Raw genomic sequence first — 15,034 nt, forward strand, 5'->3', positions numbered from 1 at the left:
GGGGAGGGGAGGACAGGGCTGCGGAGGCCCCTCTGGGCAGCAGAGGCGGGGCCTCTAGGGAGAGAGGGGGTCCTCGCCTGTGGGGTGATGCACAGAAGAGTCCCGCCCTCCCACACTGTCCTACTTTCTTCCCACTCTCCGCACTGACAGCAGAGGGGAGAGAAGGAGAAGGCCCAGGCCAGCGGCCACTTCCCGTGGTGTGGGAGTGGCTGAAACCAGACCGGGGAGCCAGCCGAAACCACAGCACAAGGCCGCTTTATCAGGAGTTTCCAAGCTGAGGCACTGGGGGAAGGCCGGGAACCCCGCCTAGTGCTCCCACCTGTCAAGGCGGTCCCCTCCAAAGCTCAGCAGCTGCCTGCCTGGAATGAGGACACAATAGAGGGGGCAGGGAGGGAGAGCCTCCTAATCCCTTGGGCTTAGTTAAGGGGGTGGCGGAGGTGGCCAGCCATAGAGGTTGCAGTCAGACTCAGCGGCCAGCAGCCTGAGGCCAAATCCCAACCCTGCCGGCTCTGTGACCCCAGGCAAGTCTCCCAGGTTCTCAATTTCCTCTTGCATGATAAGGGAATAATAGTAACAACTACATCATGGGGGTGCTGGGAGATCCAATAAATTACTTCACAGAAAGTACTCAAAACAGTGGCCGTTAATACTAATAATACGAAGTAATACTACGAGTACTAATACTAGCAGCTAACAGTCTTTGAGCACTTGCTATGCAATTTGCATTTATAACCACAAGACAACCCTATGAGGAAGTACGATTAACATCCCCATGTTACAGATGAAGACAAAGACAGAGAGATGAAGTGACTTGTCCGCGATCACACAGCCAGCAGTGGCAAAGCTGGCTCCAGAATCTGTGCCCTCGACCTTCACTGTGTCAGACACAGTGAAGAGCTCCAGACTGGAGCCAGATTGAATCTGTCGCTTACTTGTTGGGGGTCGCTAGCCTGTGCCTCAGTTTCCCCTTCTCAGGAAAAGTAAAAATATCACAAATAGGCAGCTCCCAGAAAAAGAAGCCCAGATGGCTTTCAACAAACACAAAGAAACTCCACTTAACTCGTACTAAAATCAGAGCCACGGTGAGGACAATTTGGTACCTATCTCATAGGCGAAGGTCAAAGCATCAGATAAACGCCCTGTCCACACGGCCAGCATGTGAGGAAACCTTGGTGCCATCGGACACTGGGGGACAGGGCGTAAACGGGTAGGTGTTCTTGGGCCGGCTGGAACGGCATCGGCACGGTGACCAGGGCACACGTCTCAGACCTCCAGCCCACCTCCACAGGTGAACCCAGAGCTGCACTCACAGGCACCTGTAGCCCTATCTTGAGGAGAGAAAGAACGGAAGGGCCCGAACAGCCATCTGCAGGGACATGTGCATGCCGTGGGACACGGCCACAGTGAGCACGAGGAAGCTCTCTGTGTCCTGACACAGAACTTGAGAGTGAAAAATGCAAGGGGGAAAGACAGAATACAAACATGGGAAGTCAGCTCCCTTTAAGTAAAAACAAAGGGGGGGAACATGAGCAGGAACAAACGTCATAAGAAGAAGGAGAAACTGGAAACAATGGCTGTCTCCGGGAAGGGACTGCCAGCCAGAGCGGGAAAGAGATGTCCTTGTCACTGTAAACCCTTCTGCGCTGTGTGCAGTGTTGTGGTGATTATTTGGGAGAACAAGTAATACATGCACAAGGAGCAAAAATGTGCCTTCTTAAAATTAAAACGCAAGAAAAGAGAAATGAGGTTAATAACGCTTCCTCCTCAGGCTCTGCGGGCAGTGCCGCCGTGATGACGGCCATCAAGCACGCATCTGGCGCCAGGATGCCAGGAGCTGGGGTCAGTATCACTAGAGGCTCAGAGCAGGCGAGGAGGCTGCAGTCCAAAGGGAGACACTTACCAGAACCTCACTGTGTGCCAGGCAGTGCGCTAAGCATTTTACAGCCTGATCTCCTCCAATCCTCCCAATGGCCCATTTAAAAGGTGACAATGGGCCCCCAGCTGGGAGTGGGGGTCCAGGCTGAGGAACATGTATGGCCTGTGTGGCCCCGGCAGGGAAGCTGCCCCTGAGGTCAGCAGCAGATCGCCTGGCACCCTGGGGAAGGGCAGGGCAGGGCCAGAGGGCCTCACCAGACAGGCTGCAATGAGTGGTGGCTTCTGTCAAACCCATCACGGCTGGCTCCCCTGGGACTCAGGAAAGCTCCCTTTCTGGCCCACCTCGACTCCGCCCCCCCCCAATCTTCCTGTGGGCCAAAGCAGCTGGCAGACAATAAGCCAAAAAGCCCCGGCCCTGGCTGGGTGGCTGGGGCGGGAAGGGTCCCATTTCCTGGGCTGTGTGACTTGGAAGAAGACTGCTTCCTGCTGGCAGCATCTGTGGCCGTCCGGCTCGGGTGATGGGAGAAACAGCTGCTGGGGACACCCCGAGCGGTGTCTGGCCAGGAAGTCTGGCTCACTGTGAGCCAGCAGGACAAGGAAGGGTGAGGCGGTGGACAAAAAAAGGGAAGGGGGTTGTGGGGGGCCTTCAGGTAGGTAGGAAACCTAGTGCCCAGAAACTATCCAGGTTGAGCAGGCCCCAAAGGAGCTTCCACCTAAAGAGCAGCCTGCGTAAGAACTGGCTGGACAGGAAGTGGCCTTGTCTTATCAAAACCACTTCCGAATCACGGAGGACAACCGCGACAAGCAGGGACTCCGGAGCCCAAAGCTGTGGAGTTCAATACCTGCCTCTGCCACCTGCCTGCTGTGTTACCTTAGGCAAGTCATGTACCTCTCTGGGTCTCGGTTTCCTCATCTCTAAAATGGGAAGGGTAACAGTACTTATCTTGTAGGTCGTTGCGAAGATCAAATGGGTTAATGTGGGTACGGTACATGTAACCTTGGCCAGTACACAGGACGTCCCTCCATCACTGCCACCCTCGTCCTACCCACCCTGCTCTCCTACTGGACTATCAGCAGCCTCCTCGGCTCTCCCTGCCACTGCCCCCGACGACCTGTTCTCCACTTGGCAGCCTGACTCATCTGTATAAAAGGAAACCATACACTGCTTAAAGCCCAGACTCCCCGTGCCACACAAAGTGGAACCCACTCCTTCCCTCGGCCCGAAAGCCTCTGCTCTATCCGCCACGTCTCCCCACCTCCTGAACCTCATTGCCTACTCTGCCGCCATGGCCTTCTTGATGGTACTTGACCATCCCAAACCTATTCAGACCTCAGGGCCTTTGCACTTTCTGTACCCACTACCTGTCCTACTTTGTTTCCTTTCTAGGCCTGGCTCACTCTTCTTGATCAGAAAGCCCTCGCTTACTCCCCCAAACTGCATCAGGCGCCTACTCTGGATTCGCCCAGTCCCTATGCCTCCCCCATCCCAGCCCTGACCACTGTGGGCTGTGCTGCTCACCACTGGGACAATGGTCAGACACACAGAGTGTAACAAGGCTTGCCCGTCCCTGTCCAAGCTTCAGCTCCTTCCTTCCTGCCTACTCCCTGAGGAGATTCAAGTCAGTACAGGTCCCTTCTCAACTGTCAGCCTGGGAGAAGCCCCCAAGGAGAGGTAGCTCCAAGTTGCAGTCAGTGTCCCGAATGCCCTAGGACAGGGAAGGGGCCCCAACCACTGGGCCACACAGCAGGAGGTGAGCAGAGGTAAGCAAATGAGGTCTCATTTGTATTTGCAGCCGCTCCCCAGCACCAGCATCACCGCCTCAGCTCCACCTCAGATCATCGGGCATTAGATTTTCATAGGAGCTCCAGTCCTTGGTGCCAAAAAGGTTGGGGATCCTGCCCTAGGGGGAAAAGGTCGAAGCCCTCCAGATCTTGGTGAGTGTCAGGCCCCGGCTAAGCCCATCACATGAACCATTGTCCCAACTGGCCCCACAGCCTAGGGAGGTTTAAAAATCTACCACCTCATGGCTGAGTAAATTGTTTCACAAGGGCCATAAACCTGCCCACAGCAGGGCACGTGTGAACGCAACCCTCAAGCCCTATTGGGAAGCTCGGGGTATAAGCGTTTAGGACAGGTCGGCGAGACATCTGCCTGAGAGACTGGCCATAGTAGACAAGGAAACACCTTCTAGAAAGTTCACTGCAGTGCTGATTGTTACAGTCCCAAAGGGAAACACCTAAACGGCCACCAAAAGGTAAACGGATAACTCCTGTGTGGCACAATCACAGAGAAACACTCGACAGCCGGGAAAACGAATGACCTGCCCTAGGCTGACACACATCTGGCCGGAGAAATGTCTAAACCCTAATGTTGGACAGGAGAAGCAGGTGATTTACCGTGATCCCATTTATATGCCCTGTAATGCTGTAAAACAGTAGTGGTCAACCCTGGCTGGCCATGGGAACCTCGTGCTGCTGCTGGCCCCACCCCAGACCAAGTGAATCGGAGTGGGACACTCCGTGGCGGGCCTGGGCGACTGTGTCTGGGGGAGCTCTCCAGGTGACTGCAAAAGTGTGAATAATCGAGGACAGCAAAAGTGTGAAAGCCTGCAGAGGGACGCATGACACCAAATCCAGTACAGAGGCCACCGCTGGCAGGGAGGGTGTGGAAGGCTGGGCACAGGAGCGGGGCCTTTAACTGAATCCACCACATGTTCTGCCCCTGGCCAGACCATGGAGGTGTGGGTGTTTTGTTATATTGAAAGCTCTACTTTTTTCTCTAGTCTAAAATGTATCATAAAGAACAAAATTGGCAAGAAATCTCTTGCCCAAGGTCCCATGGCTGGTAAGTGACAGGGTGTTCTATGCCAAAGACCCATCCCTCCTTCTCTATGCTGAGCCCTGAGATGCTCAATGAGCTGGCACCACAGGGCCTGAGGCTGGGCTGGCCTCACAAGGCCGCCTGGCGGGTGTGCCTACTCAGTGACACTGCCAGAGCCAGGGGGTGGGGCAGTCGCCACAGAAAGCCAAGAGGTAGGCGGAGAGAGGTCCCTCCACCATCTGAGGCCCTCCCCAGACAGCAGGAGCAGCAGCAGCAGCATCAAGCATACACAGCACCACTGGGCTCCAGGCCTTGGGCCAAGCTCTTTACAGTGTATCCTCACAGCAATTCTAGAGGTAGCCACTAATATTACACTCCTTTTGCAGAAGAGGAAACTGAGGCCCAGAAAAGTTAAGCAACCTGCCCACAGCCACACAGCCCGAGAGTGATGAAGTGGGGGGGTGTGAATCAGGCACCCATTCCCCAGCATCCACTCTCTGAACTGCTTCACAGCTCCCAGACAAGGGACAGGTACTCATCTGCCCCTGCTCCACTGCCCCACCCAGGCGGGGCGCCCTAAGGGTCTCGCACAGGCTACATGTGGCCTACAAGCCCCCAACCCTGCACCCGTCCCCTGACCTCCAACCCACATACAGAGCCTTTCCTTCTGCCTGGTTCGCCTGTTCCCATGCCTCCTACTCATTCTTCAGAGCTTGCCCAGGAGACTTGCCCAGGGACACAGTCCCCAGCCTAGGATGGGGTCCAGAGTCTGGGCACTCTCCTGGTTCCCTGAACGTGTCCTTGCAGGCTACGTCACCACTGGTAGACACGTCGCCATGTATCACCATCTAGGGGTCTGGGTCCGGTCTGCTCCCACCAAGGGACACTGAGAGCCCTCAGAGGCCAGGGGTCCCGTGTGTCTTGTCCACTGCTGCAGTCTTGACACTCAGTGAGGTGGCCAGTGTTCAACCCCCACCAGCCCTCGGCAGGCCGGTCAGCACTTCAGGTAGGGATTCGGGGAAGAAATGACATGGAGAAATTCCTGCGGGAGACAGACAACAATGCAAGGACAGGGAAGGGCCGGGGAGAAAACAATTGTGAGGGCAAGAGTGTCTGAGGGCAGGGAGGGCTGGCTGCTCCTGCTCGGGCGGTGAGTGACATGGATGAGAAGGCGCAGGCTGGGGAAATGAGTCTAGGCACGGGGAACAGGAAGGTCTAAGACCTGGAGGGAGGCAGAAGTCTACAGAGTTGAACGAAAAAAAGCAAAGAGGCTTAGACTGAGGCGAGGGGTGGCAAGAGCAGTAGGAAATGAGGATTAAGGACAGTGATGAGAGCTTGGGGTTTTAACAACAGAGAACACCCAACTTTGTACAAGGCACCACCCAAACACACCCTCCTCAGCCAGAAGCCCATCAGACTCACTTGGACTCTGGGCCACACACAAATACCCCATCCCATCATCCATGGGAACCTCTCCTCCCAGATCACACCCTTCACCGAGGCCAAAAAGACAATCCTTTCTTGCTCAGGGAGTGTCCCAGCCTTGCCCAGCCCCCTGCTTCCAGGAACAAACATTCGGCAATCTGCAGGGCAGCCACCAGGGTCAGGAGCTCTAGAATTCAGACCCAGCTTGGAATCTGCCTCCTGTCACTTAGCAGAAGTTCTCTGAGCTTCACTTTTTTCTGTCTGTCAAGTGGGTCTATCTAGTACCCACTTCACAAAATTGTGGTATACTAAGACCAGGCACACAAGGCACAGAGCATTGTTAGGCCTCATAAAATATCGGTTAAGACTATGATTATTTGAGAGGCAGTAGAGCATAGAACTCTCAGCCCAGAACTCCAGAGTTCAAATCTCAGCTGTACAACTTCTCCGTCAGGTGATCCTGGGCAAGTCGTTGAGCCTCTTAGTCATGGCACCAACCCCATAAGGCTGCAGTCAGTATTAAATATATGTAAAGTGTTTAAAACAGGGCTTGACCCATATTGTGTGCTTTATGACTGCTTGCTATTATTTTCATTATTTGTGGGGCAGGGGCTCCCCTCTCCTCCACCAGAAAGAACCTTTGCCCTCTCTCTTGGATATCCTTCCCCTCCTCCCCAGCAATATGTCCCACTTGGGTTTTAACTTTTAACCCTTGGGAATATCTGTCTGCCCTTCAGATTCTGATCTTTACCCCGCCTTTGGTCACGTCCCACCTTCGATCCCATAAAAGCTGCCCCCCAACCTAAATCTCATTCATCTAGATCGCTAGCTGCTGCCTTAACCCTCCAAACCTCACCTTCATGGTTGCGACCTCTAACCATCGGAGGTGCATCTTCCCCTCAAATTAATTTTGATCCCCCTTTTTTGACACTCGCCCCAACCCCTCGAGCGCGCCGCGACTTCACATTTCGAACTTTGCGCTCCCCTTGGTCACGCCCCCTTTGCGAGTTTGACCTTTGATCTCCAACACACCTCTCTCTCCCTCAGCGTTGACCCCGACCCCCACCGCACGACCCTTCCCTCCACGAGTGAACTTTGACCCAGCGGCCCCGCCCCCTACTTGCGTAAACGCTATCCCACCGCCATCGCCCGGCTCATCTCAATCCCCTGGCCAGACCGCTTATCCTACCGGCTTGGCGCCGCAGTCGCTCACGGTCTAGCTGCTTGGCCCGAAACTCCGCACGCTCGCGTTGCCCTCAACTCTCTTGCGCCTCCACCACCGCGGCCGCTGCCATCGCCATGTTGAATCCCCAACGAACATCCGGGGCTTTCCCCCTTCGCCGCCCACCAGTCCCCATAGCAACGGGGCTGACAGGGCAGGGGGCAGGGCCCTCTCAGGGGCGGAGTTGGGCGCCGGGCAGCGCCCGCTCCAGCCTCTGATTGGTGCAGATCGTCCAATCGGAGATCGTCGGGCGGAAAATGCCAAGCTGGGATTGGGAAATTTGGAAAAGGTGCAGGGAGGCTGGCTCCCAGCCCATTCAGATTCTTAAAGGGGAAATAACTTTTCTCTTGCAAGTCTTTCCCACCTTCCTCGAAAGGAGTTAGGGGTAGAAGTCAGTAACGCGCAATAATGGCTAGAAACAGTTCTTAAGTACTTACTATGTGCTGGACACCTGTCCAAGTGCTTACTCACTGCAACCCGATTGTATTATTGATACCCATTTTACAGATAAACTGAGGCTCAGAATGGTGATTTGTCATCACAGGAAGTAAATGAGTTTTGGAGGATGGTCTGTCAGTATGAGTCTGAGAACTTAACCTGGAACTAAGGAACCAAGACACTATTTGACCTAAATCTTTTTAATAAGTTTTTTAAAAAGCAATTAATTCGTAAAATAGATATATATGAAAATACGAAAAACAAACAAAAAAACACACACCAAACCCCATAAACTAAATTCCAACGACCTCTTCTATGATTTCACTCACTGGGCTCCAGTCACTTTGTTCTTCCAGAAAAATATCAGGTGCTCTTCTGCTTCAAGGTCTTTGCATTGACTGTTCCCTCTGGAATAGACTCTTCCTCCGGGTATCCTTATGGCTCCCTCCCTCCTCTCCTTTAGAATTTTACTCAAATGACGCCTTATCAGTGGGACTGTTCCTGCCCACCCTAACCAAAGCAGTAAACATCCCTCTCACATGCTACTAAACTCCTCACGTTGTTTTTTTCTTATTTTCTGTTGCTCAAATCACTTTCTAACATACTAAATAATTAGCTATTTGTAGTTATTGTTTTTTGGTTGTCTCTCACGTTGGAATCTTAGCTCCATGAGAGCATGATTTTTGTTTTGTTCACTGTGCATGCCCAGTGCCCTGGCACTATTGGCATGTAGATGCTTAATAAACATTTTTTGAATGAATGGCTGAATGAGTCACAATTCCACCTCCTCAAAGATACTCTTACATGTTTATGGCATCTCCTGTGCCCCAGCACAGCGTCTAGCATGTAGTAGACATTCAATTAATGTCTGCAGAAGCAATGAATGAATGATTGCATGATGAGTCATTTTTTTCTGTAAATTTACCTATTTTTAAAAAACTAAATCGGAAACACATTTACAAAGAATTTTGTAAATTTTTAAAACAAGATTATAAGTATCACCAGTATCTTTCCATGTCATTAAGTATTCTTCAAGACCATTAGTATTCATGGCTGCGTAAGATGCCATTCTATCAATCAACTCTAATTTGTTGATTAATAGAATGGCATCTTACGCAAGAGTTGAATGGCATCAACTCTTCCTTATTGAACATCTAAGCTGTGATAAATACTTTTCTATTATAAATAATCTCCCCCTAAAAAAAAAAAAACATCCAAGCAACTAAATATCTGTGCCCATCGCTAATTCGAATAGATTACCACTAATAGAACTGCTGGGTCGAAAGAAGTGTACATCTTTATGATTTAATAATAATAACAGTTCCCATGTTCCCAGCATTTCTATGCACCATGTATGGTGCTAAGCCATGTAATTTTAACAACATGAGCTATGATTATCCCTGTTTTGCAGAGGAGGAAGCTAAGGCGTAGAGAAGTAACTTCACTTGGTCAAAGTCGCACACGCTAATAGGGCAGAGCCAGGGCTCAGCCCCAACTTTGACTCCCAGGCACTCGCTAACTGCCCTCTGCTGCCTCCCCCCGGCCAGGGACGCACATTGCCAAATTAAGCTACAGGGATCCAATTCACGCTCCTACTAACATTCAGAGAAAACATGCTCTTAAAGTATCCACGCCAGCATTAAACATTCTTGATTTTGCGCTGTTTTGAAATTTTTATGCCTTACAGAGTCTTGATTTTTTAAGCAAGGCTAGAAACTGAGATGATGGCACTTTATTCGGGTCACAGTGATGGGAGGAGGGCCAGGTGTGGCTTTGCCTCTTCAGTGCCCTGCACAAATTGTAGAGGATTAGACCGTAAAACCCATGTTAAAGGAAGCGCCTTTGTAATTTAATTGAGGATCTCAGAGATCAGACACCTGGAACAAGCCTGGTGAAAGATCGGCCCCAAGGGCTTCCTCAGGATGGAGGATCAGGCCCTCCTACTTCCGGGCCCTGGGAGAAGAAAATCAGCCTTCAAAGAGCTTCCTATTGGAGGGCTGCCTGGAGGTAATGGTGAAGAGGTGAAGTGGTAACCCCAAAGGACAGAAACGGGCAAGGAGGGTGAGGAGGCTTTGACATCCTAAAAATGATGCAGTTTAGTACGTCAAGGGAAAAGATAAGTGGCAGGTTGCTGTAGGGCGGAGTGGCAAGATGGCCACCCCTGCTTTTGCTAGTGCCCTGAGAGCAGCATCAGATATTGCATTTTGCAGGAATTGAAGGTTTGTGGTAATCCTGCTTGGAGCAAGTCTATCTATGCCATGTTTCCAACAGGCTCAGATAATGGAGTCTTATGGCCCCTGAATATCAGGCATCTTCAGCCTATCGAAGCTGTGCCAAGAATGCCTGTCTTAATTCTGTACTGTCCACCTGACATTTTAGTCATATTCAGACTTCAGTTGTTTCCTCTGCTCCCAGACTTATCACATTTGCCGGAAACCTGACACGTGGTCGTATTGCAGCAATCCTCAACGGAGCGGCCCCTTGCTTCCGAAAGTCCTGAAGCTACCAGTCAGAACCGCAACATACTGCAGTTCATCAAATGCAAGAGAAAGACTGAAAGCCTTTGGCTAAGGAGGAAGTCCAGTTATAAGAGAAAATCATGGAAAAAGTCAACTGCAAGAAAAAGATGCTTGAGAGAATTTGTAAAACCCAGAATAAACACTTCGATAAAATGACAACGTCTGTCTGGAAGAGGCGAAACTGGTATGCTGAAGATCTTTATCAGAAGTATCACGATCGAACAGATCAGAAGTTTTATGATTTCCCAGTTATTGGATTTGTGTCTTTGTGTACATGATGTCTTTGCAAAAATGAATAAGTATAAAACTTGATATAAGTTGTACCGACTGATATGGAAATATACAATACCACCATTAAACTTATCGGAGTTTTAAAATAAAAAAAAGAGAAGTGGCAATATATGGGTGGCAAGCAAATTTCCTGTCAGTCATATGTAAAGAGTATTTACAAATTACTATAAAAGGGGAACATACGATAGAAAAATAGGCAAAGGACATGAACAAAACTAAAAATACAAACAACGGATAAGAAAAATTGGAGTTGGCAAACGAGAAATTAATGAAATTGCTTTTGTTTAAAAAAAGAAAAAGAAAGAAAGAGCCAAAATGGAATCAATTTTGCTAAGCCAAGTCACCAAACTAAAACTTAATAACTAACCTAATTACAGTTTCAGCCTCTCCCAGGAGTGGAATTTTAAACCAATCAGTCTGGAATTTCCTGATCTACACTAGTGAGATAATTTGCCTGATAAGACCCCCCTGCCTTCCCCTAAGGGACTGTGTCCTTGCCTAAAATAATCCACTCTTTTAATTTCTTAGTCCCTCCCTCTTTCTGCATAGACATCTTCCATTTTCCACAACTCATCCGAGCAGTCTGCTAGTTGCTAGATGGGATGCTGCCCAATTCATGAATTGCTTAACAAAGCCAATCAGATCCTCAAATTCACTCGGTTGAATTTTGTTCTTTAACACTATTAAACAGATCTTTTCTTTTTCGTCCCTTAGAAAAACATGGTTTAAATATTTTAATCAGTGCTGATGAGAACACAAGATAACAGCCACTCTCATAGCCCATTTGTAGGCTGTGATCTGGGCAGACAGGCTTTTGGCAATATCCATCAAAAGACTTATCGATGCTGTCCACTTTTTGATACAGCAAATCTACTTCTAGGAACTGTTCTTAAAGGAAGAGAAAGATATAGACAAGGGTGTAAGTGTGCAGCTGTTTATCATTAGTGTTATTTTAGTACGCACTTTTTAAATTGCCATCGTGTTTTTATTGTCGGCGTACCCTGTGGTACTTACCAATGCCCCTACGCTGGCACATTTAGGTTGCTCCCATATTTTTTCACTGCTCCCTAAGCCGGACCCTCTCTAAACACTTTACATGAATGACCTTATCTAATCCTCATCACTTATCTATAAGATGGGATCCTTAGCCCCATTTAACAGATGAGAAAACTGAGGCATGGGAGTAGGGCGGGAAGTGGAGCAAAGTCCCACCAGTTCTGAGCGGCTTTGCTGGAATTTTAACCAGGAAGTCTGACTTCAAAGCTAATGCTTTTAAAGACGGCTCAAATTTGTTCAGTAAATATATTCATTGAATGCCATCTATATATCAAGCACCGTGAATAACGATAACTGCAAACATTTATTTTCTATGTGACATTATATTCTATATAGCATTAGTATAAGTGTTTTCTATACAGCAGGCCCTGTGCTAAGTTTACGTACGCATACTACCTCATTTAATCCCACAACAACCCTGTGCACTATTATTATCCCCATTCTACATATGTGCAGACTGAAGCATAGAGGGGTTAAGTAACTTTTCCAAAGCCACACAGGCAGCCTGGCTTCAGGGTCTAGGCTCCTTGCCATTTCTCTTCTTTCGCAGAGAACGAATGCTCCAAGAGATAGTTAATAAACACGTAAGTGAATAAATAATGTGACATAAACTAAGGCAGTGAGCAGGGCTGCAAAGGTGTCATGGAACACATCCATGCAGCCAAAAAGGAATGCAGAAGGCACAGGACCCAGCAATCCCACTCCTAGGTATTTACTGAAGAGAAGCAAAAACCTATGTGCACACGATGACTCGTACAGGAATGTTCACATCACTTGTTTTCATAATTGCCCCAAACTGGAAACGACCCCAAAGGTCCATCAGCTGGTAAACAGATAAATACACTGCAGCAGATCCATTCCCTGGAACACTAAGCAGCAATAAAAAGAAAGGAACTATTGATAAGCAGGACACATGGATGAATTACAAATGTAGTAGCCGATCTCAAAGGGCTGCATATGATCCAATTCCACTCACAGCATTCTGGAAAAGGTAAATCTATAGTGACAGAAAGCAGATTGGTTATTGCCTGAGGCTGGGGGGCAGAGGGAGGATTAACTGCAAGGGGACAGGAGGGAAATTGGAGGTGACGGCGATATTCTGAATCTTGATTGTGGTGGTGGTTTCATAGGAATACACATCTGTCAAAACTTCTCAAATTGTACATTTTCAAAGGGTGAAGTTAATTGTACTAAATTATATCTTAATGAAGTTATAGTTAAACATTTTTTAAATGCAGTAGAATAAAGTATGGACTTCAGTTCATAATAATGTACCAATAGTGGTTCTTTAATTGTAACAAATGTATTTATACTATGGTTAAGACTTTAATAATGGGGAAAACTGGGTGTGGAGTTTTGGGGAACTCTGTACTACCTTTGAAATTTTTCTGTAAATCCAAAACTGTTTATTTTAAAAAATAAAGTTTATTTTAAAAAATGAGGGAAAAAAACAGAATAGAGATGATATTACGCCCACGTTAATTTAAGTGGGAGAGAGAATCGAGGTAACGAACTCGCCTATATCCTATGACACTATTTTCTTTCCTTTTTTTTTAAATTGACATACAATTGACATATAACATTATATTAGTTTCAGGTGTACAACATAATGATTCGATATTTGTACATATCGCCGAATGGAAAATATGGAATACGTCACGAATTTGTGTATCACCTTCATGCAAGAGCCACGCTAATCTTCTCTGTAGCACCCCCATTTTAGTACATGGGCTGCCAAAGCGAGCAAGGTAGTATCTACATTTTTTTAAAAATAAAAGTTTATGAGGAAAACTATTAAAATGTTCAAAGTTAGAAGCTGTTGGGAATGGGACAGCTGGGAAATCTCCAGTTCTACTTGATTGATTGCTTGATTGATTGATTGATTGATATTGCATGGTTTGCATTTGTTTATTTAACAATGAGTGTGTTAGTTTCTGCCCTGAAGAAAAATAAAGACATTATTATTTATTACATTTGCTGAAAAGAAGCAGCAAAAATCCTGAAGGAGGTCTTGGAAGGGTGGAAGGGGCTAGGAGGAGGCATCGCTGCCCAGGAAGGAGGGACCCCATATAACAGAGGCTCCCGCAAAACTCAAAGAGCACACGAACACGTGTGCGAGATCCAGAGAGGAACATTCTGCCTTCTTCATGTCCTCTGTTCTCTGCTTTCTCCCTGGCCCACTCCTAGGGTTGCAATAAAAACTTAGCCAATAAAAATACAAGAGGGTCAATGAAAATTGAATTTCCGACAAACCCTAAATCATTTTTTTAGTATAAGTAGATCCCATGCAATACTGAGGACGTACTTATACTAAAAATGTATTTATTGTTTATCTGAAATTCAAACTTAACTGGGCATCCCATATTTCACCTGGCAATTCTACTCACTCCACACCAACCACCCTGGCCTCATGGCTGTTTCTCAAACACACAGGCTCAGTCCTACCTCAGGGCCTTTGCACCTGCTGGTCCCTCTGCTTGGATCACTCTTCCAGGTCTTTGCTTTGACCAACTCCCTAACTGCTGATGCAAATGTCACCTCAGAGAGGCCTTCTCTGGATACCGACTGTATCTAAAACAACCTTACTCTCCTACCCTAAGTCCGATGTATTTTCTTCACAGTGCCGATCACCACTTGGAGTTATCAAGCGATAATACGTATGTTCTCAGTGTTTCTTCTCGACCTCCCCCGAGGTCATTTAAGCTTCCTGAGGGGACAAACGTCATCTGGGCCACCACGGTATTTCAGCACTTGCATCACAGTAAGTGCATAGGTCTTTCATGATTCTTAGTCACAATCAGCAGAAACCATTCCTGGCTGACCTGAGCAATGAAGGACTTTAGTAAATGGACATCGTTAATGGACAAAACCAGAGACCCGCAGCTTCCCCTTTCTTGTCTCTGCACTGACCCCCAGACACCCCGCGTGCTCCGCCTGGGGCCCTGCTGCCCCTCAGGGGAGCACTTGCCCCCATCCTGTCCGGTAGGCATCTGCATAGCCTCCGAAAGCCTCCCAGAAGCCTCGGGGTCTTCGGTCCTGCAACCTGTCACTTGCTGTGCATGTCGCATATCATAGGTGTCACAACCAGCCATACGTGCCTATCTCTTGCACACCGGCAGTGGGAGCCCCAAGGGTTGGGCCTTTATCTGATTCACCTAAATTGTCGTCATCCCTTCTACTCATTACATGCTCCTCGGCACCAGGTGCTGTGTTAAATATTTTACCTGCATTTCTCCTTTCTTCCTTCATTCGGCCAATGTCTACTGAGCAACTACTACATATTGGGTACTGAGGCCGCGAGAGTGGACAGAACCAGCAGAAACCCCTGCACCCCAGGAGCTTACATTCTGTTGGAGGAAATAAAGAATAAATAACTAAACCTGTATC

The 15,034-nt window shown here is 48.3% G+C and overlaps 1 protein-coding gene and 1 non-coding gene across 3 annotated transcripts in view; both read right to left on the reverse strand.

The window, feature by feature from the left end:
• PAK4 (p21 (RAC1) activated kinase 4) overlaps positions 1 to 7,487 on the reverse strand; it is a 42,480-nt gene extending 34,993 nt beyond the window's left edge. For both annotated transcript variants that reach the window (XM_023537889.1, XM_011372246.2), the window contains exon 1: positions 7,311 to 7,487. The gene's annotated coding sequence lies outside the window, so the exon portion shown is untranslated. The remainder of the gene's footprint in view (positions 1 to 7,310) is intronic.
• A 5,800-nt stretch (positions 7,488 to 13,287) lies between these two features.
• On the reverse strand, positions 13,288 to 13,390 carry LOC111746895. The gene has a single exon (XR_002783301.1). It is a non-coding gene; the product is annotated as a U6 spliceosomal RNA (small nuclear RNA).
• Between the last annotated feature and the right edge of the window lie 1,644 nt (positions 13,391 to 15,034).

Source organism: Pteropus vampyrus, unplaced genomic scaffold, assembly GCF_000151845.1.
Source record: "Pteropus vampyrus isolate Shadow unplaced genomic scaffold, Pvam_2.0 Scaffold203, whole genome shotgun sequence".
In the NCBI taxonomy this organism is placed as follows: Eukaryota; Metazoa; Chordata; class Mammalia; order Chiroptera; family Pteropodidae; genus Pteropus; species Pteropus vampyrus.